Source organism: Hemitrygon akajei, unplaced genomic scaffold, assembly GCF_048418815.1.
Source record: "Hemitrygon akajei unplaced genomic scaffold, sHemAka1.3 Scf000036, whole genome shotgun sequence".
Lineage (NCBI taxonomy): Eukaryota > Metazoa > Chordata > Chondrichthyes > Myliobatiformes > Dasyatidae > Hemitrygon > Hemitrygon akajei.
The window spans coordinates 551363-566105 of NW_027331922.1; positions in this window are offsets into that span (position 1 = coordinate 551363).

Consider the following 14743-nt stretch of genomic DNA (forward strand, 5'->3'; position numbering starts at 1 on the left):
GCATGAATGCGTAAGCGATCTTGAAGTAAAGGAGCCATTAGGAGTTAGTGACCATAATATGATAAGTTTGTATCTGCAATTTGAGAAGGATAAGGGCAGATCGGAGGTGTCAGTGTTGCAGTTGAACAGGGGAAACTATGGAGCCATGAGGGAGGAGCTGGCCAAAGTTAACTGGACGGATATCCTAGTAGAAATGACAGTGGAACAGCAATGGCAGGTATTCGTGGGAATAATGCACAAGGTGCAAAATCAGTGCAGCCCCCGGAAAAGGAAGGGGGCAAAGGGGGGAAAGGGGGCCACAGTGATTGACAAAGGAAGTCAGAGATTGCATAGCATTAAAAAAAAGGAAGTATGACAGAGCAAAGGTAAGGGGGAAGACAGATGATTGGGAAATGTTTAAGGAACAACAACACTTAACTAAAAAGGCAATACGGAGAGAAAAAAATGAGGTACGAACGCAAGCTAGCCAGGAATATAAAGGAGGATAGCAAAAGCTTTTGTAGGTATGTGAAGAGAAAGAAGATAGTTAAGAACAATATTGGGCCCTTGAAGAATGTATTGAGTGAAATTGTTATGGGAAACAGAGAAATGGCAGAATAATCTAATAAGTACTTTAGATCTGTCTTCACTAGGGAAGACACAAGCAATCTCCCAGATATATGGATGGGCCAAGGACATACGGTAACAGAGGAAATGAAACAGATTGACATTCGGAAGGAAACGGTGATGAGAAGACTGATAGGACTGAAGGCTATCAAATCCCCAGGTCCGGATGGTCTGCATCCTAGCGTACTAAAGGAGGTGGGTCTGGAAATTGCGGATGCATTGGTAATTATTTTCCAATGTTCCTTAGATTCAGGATCAGTTCCTGAGGCTTGGAGAATGGCTAATGTTATCCCACGTTTTAAGAAAGGAGTCAGGGAGAAAACAGAGAAATTTAGTCCTGTCAGCCTAACATCAGTAGTGGGGAAGATGCTAGAGTCTATTATTAAAGATGAAATAGTGGCATATCTAGATAGCAGTGATAGAACTGGGCCGAGCCAGCATGGATTTACCAAGGGCAAATCATGCTTGATTAATCTATTGTTTTTCGAGGATGTAACCAGGAAGTTAGACAAGAGAGATCCAGTGAATGTAGTGTACCTCGATTTTCAGAAGGCATTTGATAAGGTCCCACATAGGTGATTGTTGGGTAAAATCATGGCATTAGGGGGAAGATATTGGCATGGATAGAAAACTGGTTGGCAGATAGAAAGCAAAGGGTAACGGTGAATGGGTGTTTCTCGGAATGGCAGGTGGTGACTAGTGGGGTGCCACAGGGCTCGGTATTGGGACCACAGCTGTTTACGATTTGCATCAGCTATTTAGATGAAGGCATTGAGAATAACATCAACAAGTTTGCTGATGATACTAAGCTGGGTGGCAGTGTGACATGTGATGAGGATGTTAGGAGAATGCAGGGTGACTTGGATAGGCTGAGTGAGTTGGCAGATACTTGACAGATGAAGTTTAATGTGAATAAGTGTGTGGTTATCCACTTTGGGAGTAAGAACAGGAAGGCAGATTATTATCTGAACGGTGTAGAGTTAGGTAAGGGAGAAATACAAAGGGATCTAAGAGTCCTTGTTCATCAGTCACTGAAGGTGAATGAGCAACTGCAGCAGGCATTGAAGAAGGCTCATGGAATGTTGGCCTTTATTACAAATGGAATTGAGTACAAGAGCAAGGAAATCCTCTTGCATTTGTACAGAGCCCTGGTGAGACCACACCTGGAGTATTGTGTACAGTTTTGGTCTCCAGGGTTAAGGAAGGACATCCTGGCTGTAGAGGAAGTGCAGCGTAGATTCACAAGGTTAATTCTTGGGATGTCCGGACTGTCTTACGCAGAGGTTAGAGAGATTGGGCTTGTACACGCTGGAATTAAGGAGATTGAGAGGGGATCTGATTGAAACATATAAGATTATTAAGGGATTGGACAAGATAGAGGCAGGAAATATGTTCCAGATGCTGGGAGAGTCCAGTACCAGAGGGCATGGTTTGAGAATAAAAGGTAGTTCATTTAGGACAGAGTTAAGGAAAAACTTTTTCTCCCAGAGAGTTGTGGGGGTGTGGAATGCACTGCCTCGGAAGGTAGTGGAGGCCAGTTCTCTGGATGCTTCAAGAAGTAGCTAGATAGGTATCTTATGGATAGGGGAATCAAGGGATATGGGGACAAGGCAGAAACCGGGTATTGATAGTAGATGATCAGCCATGATCTCAGAAGGGCGGTGCAGACTCGAAGGGCCGAACGGTCAACTTCTGCACCTATAGTCTATTGCCTATTTTCTATTGAATGCCTCTAACCTGCTTCAATTTCGCTCCTCTCTCATCCTCTCTCAATTTTCCTCAACTCCCTCTCTCTCCTCTGCCTTTCTATCTCACTGCCCTCCTTACTAAGCCTTCTCTTTCTGTCTCCCCATCCTTTCTACCCCACCTTCTCCCTTCCCATTCTCTCCCGCTCATAGTGAAAGTTCACTGGACTGAAATGTGACCGGGCCGTCTCTACCGTTTCCGTGAATGGCGCCGCGTCACTGGACAGTGGGGATTAGTTATTTCCTCCACAGTAAGTAAGCGGGGAGGTGAAACGAAATGGGGGCCTCGTAAATGGGGGTGAGGGTAGTGGATAAAGTGGTGGCGGTGTGGGAGGAGATGTGCAGTCGCGGCTGTGACTGTGTCTAGATAAGAGAGAGAGAGAGAGAGAGAGAGAGAGAGAGAGAGAGAGAGAGAGAGAGAGAGAGAGAGAGAGAGAGAGAGAGAGAGAGAGAGAGTAGCCAAATTAATATGCGCTGTGACTGTGTTTTGAAATCTTGACTCTGTGTCTGATCCCGAGAAATTGTTTAATTGTTTTGGGAGAATGTGTTGGGTCTTCTCTGAATAGCTGCAAACTGGACTATTTGATGGGAGAGAGCATAAGGTGCTTCACTCTGTCTCTAACCCGCCGAGACTGTTTGATCAGACGGTTCGTAGGGATCTTTACTTTACACCTGACGCCTGGAATGTCTGATGGGCCGGTGTGAAAGGATGGATCGAAGCAAAATTGTTCTAACTCTGTTTCCAAGCTTCTTGAAATAAATTCAAAAGAGCAAGAGTAATGTGTGATATATCCACACGAGAGTGAAGCACCTTCCACTCCATCCCATTTCATATATCGGGGGTCAGACACACAGAGAAGCTCCGTCCGCACCGTCCTACCATTCTCTCGGGCTCAGTCACAGATTGAATCTCCCTCCACACCGTCCCCTCACACAGTCCCGGGGTCAGTCACAGAGAGAATCTCTCTCCACACCGTCCCATCTCACACTCCCGGGGACAGACACAGAGTGAATCTCCCTCCACACCGTCCCCTCACACAGTCCCGGGGTCAGTCACAGAGAGAATCTCTCTCCACACCGTCCCATCTCACACTCCCGGGGACAGACACAGAGTGAATCTCCCTCCACACCGTCCCATCACACACTCCCGGGGTCAGACACAGTGTGAATCTCCCTCCACACCGTCCCATCACACACTCCCGGGGCCAGACACAGGGTGAATATCTCTCCACACCGTCCCATCTCACACTCCCGGGGACAGACACAGAGTGAATCTCCCTCCACACCGTCCCATCACACACTCCCGGGGTCAGACACAGTGTGAATCTCCCTCCACACCGTCCCATCACACACTCCCGGGGCCAGACACAGGGTGAATATCCCTCCACACCGTCCCATCACACACTCCCGGCGTCAGACATAGAGTGAATCTCCAACTACACCGTCCCATCACGCACTCCCGGGGTCAGCCACAGAGTGAATCTCCGTCCAGACGGTTCCATTACACACACGCGGTGTCAGACCTTGAGCAACGTTTGCGCCACACTGTCTCGTCGCACATTCCAGGAGTCAGACACAGAGTGAATCTCCCTCCACTCCGTCCCATTACACCCTTGCCGGATCAGACCCGGAGTGAGACTCACCTGCGCAAGGTCCCACCAACCTCCCCGGGATTGAAAACATAGTGAAGCTCCGTATACTGAGTCCCAGCGCACCGTCCTGGGGTCAGACACAGAGTTAATCCGACGGTTCACAGTACGATTACTCCCAGCCTCTCACCAGTCAGCAGTTTTCCAGCGTTTTGTACAGTGTGAACAGTCTTCAACAGTGTGTCTGTCTGACCGGTAATAAGTGTGTGTGCGACCAGAGGCAGAACAGTGTATGGACGGGGAGCTGAGGGAGGGCTGAGAAGGGGTGTTGAGTTTGCAGTCAATGGGAGAAAGGGGGGAGAAACCAAATACCGGCCGGTACTTAAAGAGACTAAGAGAAGCTGAGAACAGAGAGATCGATATCCAGTTTATAGTGCAGAATTAACACCAAAGGTGTGGAGGGACCTTGACCATGTGTTTGACCCCGGGAGTGTGAGATGGGACGGTGTGCAGGGAGCTAAACCCTGTGTCTGACCCCGGGAGTGTGTGATGGGACAATGTGGAGGGAGGTACATAGAACACTACAGCACAGTAAAGGACCTTCAGCCCTCCATGTTATGCCGACCCATCTAATCCTTAAAAAAAATTACTAAACCTATAATGAGGTGACCAGAATTGAACACAATACTCTACGTGCGATCTCACCAGAGATTTGTAGAGTTGCAACATGACCTCTCTACGCTTGAACTCAATCCCCCTATTAATGAAGCCTAGCATCCCATAGGAACGATGTGGAAGCTATGGCGAGGGTGCACAGGAGATATACCAGGATGTTTTCTGGATTGGAGAAGGAGTCATATGAAGCAAGGTTAGCAGAGCTGGGTCTTTTCTATTTGAAGCGTAGAAGAATAAGAGGGGACTTGATAGAGGTCTACAAGATTATGAGAGGCATAGATAGGGTGGATAGTCAGTACCTGTTTCCCAAGGAGCCAACAGCAAACACAACAGGGGATATGTACAAAGTTAAGGTAGGGAAGTTTAGGGGAGACGTCAGGGGTAAGTTTTTTACACAAAGAGTTGTGAGTGCCTGGAATCACTTGCCAGGGATGTTGGTGGAGGCTGAAACATTATGGGTCGTTAAGGGTTTCTTGGACAGGCACATGGATAAAAGAAAAATGGAGGGTTATTGGGTAGTGTGGGTTTAGTACTTCTTAACTACCCTATCAACCTGTGCAGCGACCTTAAAGGATGTACGGATTTGAACCCGAAGGTGCCTTTGTTCATCCACATTCTTAATTAACTGACCATTAATCCTGTACTCAGTCTGCTGGTTTGTTCTTCCAAAGTGCATCACCACACACTTGTCTGGATTGAACTCCATCTGTTATTTTTCTGCCCAACTCTGCAGATGTCTATATCCTCGTGTAACTTTCGACAACCTGCAGCTCCATCCACAACTCCTCCAACCTTCATGTCATCCGTAAACTTACTCACCCATCTTTTCACCTCTACATCCAGGTCATTTATAAAAATCACAAATAGCAGGGGTCCAAGGACAGATCCCTGCGGCACTCCACTAGTCATGGAGCTCCAGGCAAAATACTTTCCTTCCACAACCACATTCTGCTTTCTTCCTTTAAGCCATTTAAAAAAAATCCAAACAGCCAAGTTTCGACCTATCCTATGTTTCACGACTTTTTGGAATGGTTTCCCGTGAGGGACCTTGCCAAGCGACATCTTGTGTTTTTGGGATTGTGTGATGGAACGTCTTGCAGGGAGTTTCACTCTGTGACTGACCCTGGGAGTACGTGATTGGATTTTGTGGAGGAGATTCATTCTGTGTCTGACCCCGGGAGTGCATGATGGGGCGGTCTGCAGGGAGCTACTCTGTGTGTCTGATCCCCAAAGTATGTGATGGGATGGACTGGAGGGAGCTTCACGCTTGTGTGGATATCTCACAAATATCTTTTCCTCTTTTGAGTTTATTTCCTGACGCTTTCTGACAGAGTTGCAACAATGCTGCTTCGTCCTATCGTCTATTCTGGAAAACAGGAGCAATGAACAGTGAATCCATCTCTCCTCACCGTCCATTACATCCGCCTGTAGTCATACACAGAATGGGGATCCTTTCACACCTGCCCATCACACATTCATGGTGCTACTTGTAAAGGGAAGATCCCTCGGAACCGTCCGATCACAGAGACTCGGCGGTTCAGAGACAGAGTGAAGCTCCATCTTCACTCTCCCATCAAATAGTCCTGTTGACAGTCTTAAAGTGAATTTCCTGAAACACTCAACCAAAACACATCGTCGTGTTTGTACATGACTGGCCTTTACAAACAGAGAGGTAGAGCAGAAGACAATGGACAGATCGATAACTGTGGAAGTGATCAGAAATAATACCAACGGTGTGGAGGGAGATTCACTCTGTGTCTGACACCGGGAGTGTGTGATGGAACGGTGTGGAGGGAGATTCACTCTGTGTCTGAACCTGGGAGTGTGTGATGGGACGGTGTGGAGGGCGAGTCAACCTGTGACAGACCCCGAGAAAATGCGATAGGACGGTATGGAGGGAGATTCTCTATGTGTCTGTCCCCCGAGTTATGACCTGGGATTGAGTGGAGGGACATTCACTCCAGTGTGGATATATCACACATCTCTGTTCCTCTTTTAAATTTATTTCAAGACTCTTTGGAACACAGTTAGAACAATGTTGCATCGCCCATCATTTGTTCTGAAAAATAGTACCAGTAAACTGTGAATGTGACTTCACAGCGTCAATTACATCCGGGGGTAATCAGACACAGAATGGGAATCTTCTCACACATCCCCATCACGCATTCCAGGCATCAGGTCAAAAGTGAGGATCCCTCCAAACTGTCCAATCACACAGACTCGGAGGTTTGGAGTCAGAGTGAAGCTCCTCATGCACTATCCCATCAAATAGTCCTGTTGGCAGACATACAGAGAAATTCCTAACACATTCTCTAAAACACATTGCAGGGAATAAACACAGAGTCAAGATTACAAACCACTGTCCCAGCACATACTAACTGCGCTAGACACAGAGTAAAGTTGCTTCCACACTGTCCCATCACACACTCCCGGAGTCAGACACAGAGTGAATCTCCCTCCGTACCGTCCCATCACACACTCCCGGGGTTAGTCACAGACTGAATCTCCCTCCACCCCGTCCTATCACACACTCCCGGGATCAGACACAGAGTGAAGCTCCCCCTACACAGTCCCATCACTCAATCCCGTGGTCAGACACAGAGTGAATCTCCTTCCACACCGTCCCAATCTGCCGCATTACAGACCGATAACACAGTAACGGGCAGAGAAAGAGAGCGAAAATCCCTCTTCAATCCATCTCTCGCCTCTTTACCAATCACCAGTTTTTCAGGGTTCCTGTAGTCTCCAACAGTGTATCTGTCTCAGAGATAATAAATGTGTGTGAGACCAGAGGTAGAACAGATGAGGGAGGGGGATGGGAGAGCCGGCTGTGGACAGGTGTTGAGTTTGCAGTTACTGGGAGGAAATGGTGTGAAACCACACGACCGGCCTGTACACACAGAAACGTAGAGAAGCTGAGAAACGAGAAATCGATTTCCGGTGGAAGTGAGCAGAAATAACTCCAACGTTGTGCAAGGAGCTTGACCATGTGTTTGACCCCGAGAGTGTGTGATTGGACAGTATAGAACATAGAACAGAGAACAACACCGCACATTACAGGCCCTTCGGCCCACAATGTTGTGACGACCCTTATACCATGCCTGCCATATAACCCCCCAATATACCACTTAAATTTATCTAGCGTATGGGGCTCCACCATTGACCGAGGCAGTGCATTCCACGCACCAACCACTCTCTGAGTAAAAAACACCTTCCTCTAATATCTCCCTTGAACTTCCCACCCCACCCCTTACCTTAAAGCCGTGTCCTCTTGTACTGAGCAGTGGTGCCCTGGGGAAGAGGCAATGGCTGTCCACTTTATCTATTCATCTTAATATCTTATATTCCTCTATCATGTCTCCTCTCATCCTCTATCTCTCCAGTGAGTAAAACCCTTCCTCCCTTAATGTCTGCTCCTAATGCATTCTGTCTAAACCAGGCAGCATACTGGTAAATCTCCTTTGTACCCTTTCCAATGCTTCCACATCCTCCCTATAGGGAAGCGACCAGAACTGGAATAACCCGCGACTCTTAAACTCTATCCCTCGACTTATGAAAGCTAACATTCCACTGGATTTGTTAACTACCCTAACTACTGTGAGGCAACTTTCAGAGATCCCTGGACATTTTCCCCCGATCTCTCTGCAACTCCACACTCCCAAGTATCCTGCCATTTACTTTGAACTCCGCCTTGAGGTTTGTCCTTCCAAAGAGTACCACCTCATATTTCTCCGGGTTGAACTCCATCTGTCTCAGCCCACTTCCATCCGTTCTCAGCCCACTTCTGCATCCTATGAATCTTACTCTAAAACTTTCGGGAATCATCTGCACTATCCACTACACTACCAAATTTTGTGTCGTCTGCAACCCACCCTTCTACCCCCACATCCAAGTCATTAATAAAAATCACGATAAGTAGAGATCCCGAACAGATCATTGAGGGACACCACTGGTCAAAAAACTTCCAATCTGAATTTACTCCCTGTACCACAACCCTCGTCTTTCTGCAGCCAAGCCAATTCGGAATCCACCTGGACTAACTTCCCTGGATCTTAAGCCTTCTGACTTTCTGAATAAGCCTACCGTGAGGAAACTTGCCAACTTCCTTACTCGAGTACATGTAGATCACATGCACTGCACTGCCCTGATCGGCCTGTACACACAGAGACGTAGACAGATGTGTGGAGGGATCTTGACTCTCTGTCTGTCCCCAGGAGCGTGTGAAGGGACGGTGTGGATGGAGCTTCTCTCTGTGTCTGACCCCGGGAGTGTGTGATGGGACGGTGTGGAGGAAGCTTCACTATGTGTCTGACCCCGGCAGCGTGTGATGGGACGGTGTGGAGGGTGATTCACTCTCTGTCAGACCCCGGGAGTGTGTGATGGGACGGTGTGGAGGGTGATTCACTCTGTGTCTGACCCCGGGAGTGTGTTATGGGACGGTGTGGAGGGATCTTGACTCTCTGTCTGTCCCCAGGAGCGTGTGAAGGGACGGTGTGGATGGAGCTTCTCTCTGTGTCTGACCCCGGGAGTGTGTGATGGGACGGTGTGGAGGGTGATTCACTCTGTGTCTGACCCCGGGAGTGTGTGATGGGACGGTGTGGAGGAAGATTCACTCTGTGTCTGACCCCGGGAGTGTGTGATGGGATGGTGTGGAGGGATCTTGACTCTCTGTCTGTCCCCAGGAGCGTGTGAAGGGACGGTGTGGATGGAGCTTGACTCTCTGTCTGTCCCCAGGAGCGTGTGAAGGGACGGTGTGGATGGAGCTTCTCTCTGTGTCTGACCCCGGGAGTGTGTGATGGGACGGTGTGGAGGGTGATTCACTCTGTGTCTGACCCCGGGAGTGTGTGATGGGACGGTGTGGAGGAAGATTCACTCTGTGTCTGACCCCGGGAGTGTGTGATGGGATGGTGTGGAGGGATCTTGACTCTCTGTCTGTCCCCAGGAGCGTGTGAAAGGACGGTGTGGATGGAGCTTCTCTCTGTGTCTGACCCCGGGAGTGTGTTATGGGACGGTGTGGAGGGATCTTGACTCTATGTCTGTCCCCAGGAGCGTGTGAAGGGACGGTGTGGATGGAGCTTCTCTCTGTGTCTGACCCCGGGAGTGTGTGATGGGACGGTGTAGAGGAAGATTCACTCTGTGTCTGACCCCGGGAGTGTGTGATGGAATGGTGTGGAGGGATCTTGACTCTCGGTCTGTCCCCAGGAGCGTGTGAAGGGACGGTGTGGATGGAGCTTCTCTCTGTGTCTGACCCCGGGAGTGTGTGATGGGACGGTGTGGAGGAAGCTTCACTATGTGTCCGACCGCAGCAGTGTGTGATGGGACGGTGTGCAGGGTGATTCACTCTGTGTCTGACCCCCGGAATGTGTGATGGGACGGTGTGGAGGGTGATTCACTCTGTGTCTGACCCCGGGAGAGTGTGATGGGACGTTGTGGAGGAAGATTCACTCTGTGTCTGACCCCGGGAGTGTGTGATGGGATGGTGTGGAGGGATCTTGACTCTCGGTCTGTCCCCAGGAGCGTGTGAAGGGACGGTGTGGATGGAGCTTCTCTCTGTGTCTGACCCCGGGAGTGTGTGTGGTACGGTGTAGAGGAAGCTTCACTATGTGTCTGACCCCGGCAGTGTGTGATGGGACGGTGTGGAGGGTGATTCACTCTGTGTCTGACCCCCGGAATGTGTGATGGAACGGTGTGGAGGGAGATTCACTCTGTGTCTGACCCCGGGAGTGTGTGATGGGACAGTGTGGAGGGATCTTCACTCCCAGTCTCTCCCCAGGAGCGTGTGAAGTGACGGTGTGGATGGAGCTTCTCTCTGTGTCTGACCCCGGGAGTGTGTGATGGGACGGTGTGTAGGAAGCTTCACTATGTGTCTGACCCCGGCAGTGTGTGATGGGACGGTGTGGAGGGTGATTCACTCTGTGTCTGACCCCCGGAATGTGTGATGGGACGGTGTGGAGGGAGATTCACTCTGTGTCTGACCCCGGGAGTGCGTGATGGGACGGTGTGGAGGGATCTTCACTCTCTGTCTGTCCCCAGGAGCGTGTGAAGGGACGGTGTGGATTGAGCCTCTCTGTATCTCACCCCGGGAGTGTGTGGTGGGACGGTGTGGAGGAAGATTCACTCTGTGTCTGACCCCGGGAGTGTGTGATGGGATGGTGTGGAGGGATCTTGACTCTCGGTCTGTCTCCAGGAGCGTGTGAAGGGACGGTGTGGATGGAGCTTCTCTCTGTGTCTGGCCCCGGGAGTGTGTGATGGGACGGTGTGGAGGAAGCTTCACTATGTGTCTGACCCCGGCAGTGTGTGATGGGACGGTGTGGAGGGTGATTCACTCTGTGTCTGACCCCCGGAATGTGTGATGGGACGGTGTGGAGGGTGATTCACTCTGTGTCTGACCCCGGGAGTGTGTGATGGGACGGTGTGGAGGAAGATTCACTCTGTGTCTGACCCCGGGAGTGTGTGATGGGATGGTGTGGAGGGATCTTGACTCTCGGTCTGTCCCCAGGAGCGTGTGAAGGGACGGTGTGGATGGAGCTTCTCTCTGTGTCTGACCCCGGGAGTGTGTGATGGGACGGTGTGGAGGAAGCTTCACTATGTGTCCGACCCCGGCAGTGTGTGATGGGACGGTGTGGAGGGTGATTCACTCTGTGTCTGTCCCCCGGAATGTGTGATGGGACGGTGTGGAGGGTGATTCACTCTGTGTCTGACCCCGGGAGTGTGTGATGGGACGGTGTGGAGGAAGATTCACTCTGTGTCTGACCCCGGGAGTGTGTGATGGGATGGTGTGGAGGGATCTTGTCTCTCGGTCTGTCCCCAGGAGCGTGTGAAGGGACGGTGTGGATGGAGCTTCTCTCTGTGTCTGACCCCGGGAGTGTGTGTGGGACGGTGTGGAGGAAGCTTCACTATGTGTCTGACCCCGGCAGTGTGTGATGGGACGGTGTGGAGGGTGATTCACTCTGTGTCTGACCCCCGGAATGTGTGATGGGACGGTGTGGAGGGTGATCACTCTGTGTCTGACCCCGGGAGTGTGTGATGGGACGGTGTGGAGGGATCTTCGCTCTCTGTCTGTCCCCAGGAGCGTGTGAAGGGACGGTGTGGATTGAACTTCTCTCTGTATCTGACCCCGGGAGTGTGTGATGGGACGGTGTGGAGGGTGATTCACTCTCTGTCTGACCATGGGAATGTGTGATCGGACCGTGTGGAGGGAGATTCAATCTGTGGCAGAGTCCTGGAGAATGTGATAAGACGGTGTGGAGGGTGTTTCTCATTGTGTCTGACCCCCGAAGTGGGAAATGAGATGGTGTGGAATTAGTGTTACTCTGGTGTGAATATATCACACATCTCAATTCCTCATTTGAATTTATTTCAAGATGCTTTGGAGCGGATTTAGAACAATTTTGCTTCGCACCATCGTCTACTCTGAAAATAGGAATAATAAACAGTGAAGCTCTCTCCTCAGCTTCAATTACATCCGCGGGTAGTCAGACACAGAATGGGAATCCTTTCACACATGCCAATCACACATTACAGGCGTCAGGTGTAAAGTGAATATCTCTCCGAACCGTCCGGGTTCGGCGGCTAGAGACAGTGTGAAGCTCCTAATGTACTGTTCAATCAAATTATCCTGTTGGCAGCCATACAGAGAAGATTCCAACACACTCTCCCAAAACACATTCCGGGATCAGACACAGAGTGAGTCTCCCTCTTCACTCCCTCTCTCCCTCTCACCAATCACCAGTTTTTCAGCGTTCCTGTAGACTCCTACAGTGTGTCTGTTTCAGAGATAATAAGCGTGTGTGAGACCAGAGATAGAACAGAGGAGGGTGGGGGAGTGGAGAGAGTGCTGTGGACAGGTGGTGAGTTTCCAGTCACTGGCAGGAAATGGTGTGAGACCACACGACCGGCCTGTACACACAGAGGCGCAGAAAAGCTGAGAAGCGAGAAATCGATATCCGGTGGAAATGAGCAGAAATAACTCCAACGTTGTGCAAGGAGTTGACCATGTGTCTGACACCGAGAGTTTGTGATGGGACGGTACAGAACTCAGAACGGAAAACAATACCGCACATTACAGTCCCTTCAGCCCACAATGTTGTCCCGACCGTTATACCCTGCTCCCATATAAAACCCCACCTTAAATTCCCCCATATAGCTGTCTAGTAGTCTGTTAAATTTCACGAGAGTATGTGTCTCCACCACAAACACAGGCAGTGCATTCCACGTACCAATATAAAACCTTCCTCTAATATCCCCCTTGAACTTTGTTCCCCTTACCTTAAACTCATGTCCTCTTTTATTGAGCAGTGGTGACCAGGGCGCTGGCTATCCACTCTATCTTTTCCTCTTAATATCTTGTACACCTCTAAACAGGTCCCCACTCATCCTACTTCTGTCCAGAGAGTAAAGCCCTAGCTCCCCTAAACTCTGATCATAATTCACACTCTCTGAACCATGCTGCAACCTGGTAAATATCCTTTGTACCCTTTCCAATGCTTCCTCATCCTTCCTATAGTGAGGCAACCAGAACTGGACACAGCACTCCAAGTGTGATCTGACATCCCGCGTCTCTTAAAGTCTGTCCCTCAGCTTATGAAAGCTAACACTCCATAAGTTGTCAGAGCTACCCTCTCAACATGTGAGGCGACTTTCAGGGATCTGAGGACATGTACCCCCCGATCCCTCTGCTCCTCCACACTACGAAGTATCCTGCCATTTACTTTGTACTCTGCCTTGGAGTTTGTCCTTCCAAAGTGTACCACCGCACACTTCTCCGTGTTGAAATCCATCGGCCACTTCTCAGCACACTTCTGCATCCTATCAACGTCTCTCTGCAATCTTTGACAATCCTCTGCACTATCCACAACATCACCAACCTTTGTGTCGTCTGCAAACTTGCCAAACAATCCTTCAACCCCCACATCCAGGTTGTTAATAAAATAACGAAAAGTAGGGTTCCAGAACCGATCCTTGTGGGACGAAACTAGCCAGTACCCTCCAGTCTGAATGTACTCCCCCCACCACGACCCTCTGCCTTCTGCAGGCAAGCCAATTCTGAATCCACCTGTCTTTTTGTCTCTTAAATCTCATCAGTGGATCTGCCACCACGACTGAATCAGGCAGTGCATTCCACGCACCAACCACTCTCTGAGTAAAAGACCTTCCTCTAATATCCCCCTTGAACTTTGCTCCCCTTAACTTAAAGCCATGTCCTCCTGTATTGAGCAGTGGTGCCCTGGGGAAGAGGCGCTGGCTGTCCATTCTATTTATTCCTCTTAATATCTTGTATACCTCTATCATGTCACCTCTTCATCCTCATTCTCTCCAGAGAGTAAAACCCCAGTTCCTTTAATCTCTTCTCATAATGCATACTCGCTAAACCAGGCAGCATCCTGGTAAATCTCCTCTGCACACTTTCCAATGCTTCCACATCCTTCCTATAGTGAGGCGACCAGAACTGGACACAATACTCCAAGTGTGGGCTAACCTGTGTTTCACAGAGCTGCATCAAAAAGCCGCGACTCTTAAACTCTGACCCTCGGCTTATGAAAGCTAACACTCCACTGACTGCCTTAACTACACTATCTACCCGTGAGGCAACTTTCAGGTTTCTGTGGACATGTACCCCGAGATCCCTCTGCTCCTCCACACTTCCATGTATCCTGCCATTTACTTTCTACTCAGCCTTGGAGTATGTCCTTCCAAAGTGTCCCACCTCACACTTCTCCGGGTTGAACTCCATCTGTCACTTCTCAGCCCCCTTCTGCATCCTATCAATATCTCTCTGCAATCTTCGGGATTTTTCTACACTGTCTAAAAAAACACCAACCTTTGTGTCGTCTGCAAACTTGTCAACCAGCCCTTCTACCCCAACATCAGGTCGTTAATAAAATCACGAAATGTAGAGGTCCCAGAACGGATACCTGCGGGACACCACTCGTCACAGCCTTCCAGTCCGTCTGTACACATGCTCCACAACACACTGCTTTCTGCAGCCAAGCCAATTCAGAATCTACCTCGAAAAACCTATCGCATGCCTTCTGACTTTCAGAATTAGCCTACCTTGTAGAACCTTGTAAAATGCCTTACTAAAATCCATGCAGATTTTACATCCACTGCGCTGCCTTCATCTATACG